The sequence below is a fragment of the Crocuta crocuta genome, unplaced genomic scaffold, assembly GCF_008692635.1.
Source record: "Crocuta crocuta isolate KB4526 unplaced genomic scaffold, BGI_CrCroc_1.0 scaffold2576, whole genome shotgun sequence".
In the NCBI taxonomy this organism is placed as follows: domain Eukaryota; kingdom Metazoa; phylum Chordata; class Mammalia; order Carnivora; family Hyaenidae; genus Crocuta; species Crocuta crocuta.
In genome coordinates, this window is record NW_027533359.1 from 122694 (window position 1) to 125628 (window position 2935).

Sequence of the window (2935 nt, forward strand, 5' to 3'; positions counted from 1 at the left end):
ACCAAGTGAGCCAGCCAGACACCCCTATATATACTTTTATATATGTGTGTATACACACACACACCTTCTTCAGTAATTATTATTCATAATAGAAGAAAGAGATTTTTCTGGTACTCTAAATCCTTAACCAGCCACCTCTTGGTGTTGCTGGTTGATAAGAGTGTGTATTAATTCATTAAATCAGCAAATATCTGGGTCCTGGGACTGCAGTGCCAAAAGATTCAGCACAGAAGACATTCATATTCAACTGTGCAGCAATTCTGCTGATCACACACTGAGTAGCAGGAATAAAATCATATTAACACACTCAAGTTTCTTTACAAGTATGTATGTTTGNCAGAATAAGAAGCAGGCTCCAGGCTCTGAGCTGTCAGCACAGAGCCTGATGCAGGGCCCAAACCTATGAATCACAAAATCATGACCCAAGCAGAAGTTGGACACTCAAATGACTGAGCCACCAAGGCGCCCTAGTGGTGTTTTTCTTAAGTTTATTTATTTTGAGAGAGTGCATGAGTGTGAGTTAGGGGAGGAGATAGAGAGAGAGAGGGTGAGAGGGAGTTTTACAAAACATTAGTGCAGAGCCCGAAGCGGAGCTCGAACTCACAAACCATGACATGACCTGAGCCGAAGTGGGACTTTTAACCTATTGAGTCACCCAGGTGCCCCTGAATCTAACGGAGTTATGATCTTCAACCTCCCATGCCTGCATCTTACCTACTCACATCAGCTTGGATGCTACTTCTTATGCAGGTGCCCTTTCTTCTGGAGAGTAGACTATAACTCTCTTCTCTGTATTTTATACTTTTAGGGTTGGTGGATGTCAGATTTGTTAGGATTTGGGGATTGTTTTGGTTTTTTTTTTCCTTCAAACCCAGGTGGTCCAATAAGCTTCCAAACAAATTCATTCAGAAAATTTCCCATTTTAAGAACTTTTTTCCCCTTTTTTTCTAACATGTAATTTATTTTGTGTTGAGATAGCAGCAAGACAGATATTAGTTCACTTTTATATCTTTTCTATAACTTTTACTTTTCCATTTTTCAGTGATGTGTAACTTTTAAAGCCAGGTTTCACTATACCTTCTTTATCTTTTGCACCAAAGTTTGGCTTTACCTCTTTCCAAGAGGACCCCCATTTTATTCATTTCATCATTTCTGTCCTCTTCCCCCTTATATCTTGTAATGGAGAACTCACTACCTTAAAAGACACCCATTGAAATTTCAGACAGTTTTAATCATTCAGAGTAGTTTTTTTCTTTTGTTGAGCTTAAATCTGCCTCCCAGTAGTTGACATACGTTGATGTTGATTCCGCTTTCTGGAGTGGTACAAAACAAGTATTAGAGTTAATATTTTAGTTCTTTCCCCTTCTCAGCTGTGAGATACACTGGGAAATCTACTTGAATTTTCTGTGACTCAACTTCTTCATCTGCAAAATTGGAGATTTATAGTACCTATCTCAAAGGATTGATAAAATGAGTAAATGAGTCAGTATATGTAAAGGACTTGGAAAGGTGCCTAGCACATAGAAAGAACTCTGTAACCATTAACTATAATAATAGAAATAATAATAATAATATAAATGCTAATAACTACTACTAATTATTGTTTTTTAATTAACATTAATTGAACACTTCTGCCCGGCATTGTACTAAGCATTTTCAATACGCTATCTCATTTAATCCTTTTTTTTTTTAATGTTTTTATTTATTTCTAGCAGAGAGAGAGAGAGACAGCGTGAGCAGGGGAGGGTCAGAGAGAGAGGGAGTCACAGACCCTGAAACAGGCTCCAGGCTCTGAGCTGGCAGTCAGCACAGAGCCTGACGGAGGGCTCAAACCCACGAACCGCAAGATCATGACCCAAGCGAAAGTCGGACGCTTAACCGACTAAGCCACCCAGGCACCCCTCATTTAATCCTTAAACAATTACATTCACATCAAGATTTTTTTTTAGGCTTAACTTCCCCAGTTATTTGGGTTCTTTCTGATGTGGTATACTTTTTCAAAGTCACTCATCATCCACATGCTCCTAAATTTCATAAATGAAAAATACTGAATGTTCTGTCTTGTATAGAATGGAGTGATCTTATCACACCCTTCATTACAGAATAGGCCCTATACATCTGTAGTTGAATCCTAAGATCATAGGTTAAATTTTGTGGATGCCATATTACACAGTTGAATTTACTTTAAATTGCATCACCTGACACTCCCAAATCTGTTTAACATATCACTGTTAATACTCTTATATAAATCACTTTAACTTTTCAAATTTTAATTCCAGTACAGTTAACATACAGTGTTAAATTACTTTCAGGTGTTTAATATAGTGATTCAATAATTCCATCTAAATATTACTTAGTGCTCATGAATATAAGTGTACCCTTAGAATATCTTTCACCTATTTCACTCATACCCCTTCCCCCTACTTCCTCTTTGGTAATCATTTGTTCTCTATAGTTAAGAGTGTGGTTATTTTTGGTTTATCTCTTTTTTCCTTCTGTTCATTTGTTTCTTAAATTCTACATATGAGTGGAGCACCTGGGTGGCTCAGCTGGTTAAGCGTCCGACTTAGGTCATGATCTTGTGTTCATGAGTTCGAGCCCTGTGTTGGGCTCTGTGCTGATAGCTGAGAGCCTGGAGCCTGTTTCCAGTTCTTTATGTCCCTTTCTCTCTGCCCCTCCCCGGCTCATGCTCTGTTTCTCTCGCTCTAAAAAATAAATAAACATTAAAAATTCTACATGTGAATGAAATAATACGGTATGTGTCTTACTCTGGCTGGCTTATTTCACTTAGCCTTATACTCTAGCTCCATCCACGTTTCAAATGACAAGATTTCATTCTTTTTTATGGCTGAATAATATTCCACTCTGTGTGTGTGTGTGTGTGTGTGTGTGTGTGTGTGTGTATGAATGAATATATGAATGGATAAAGAACAGA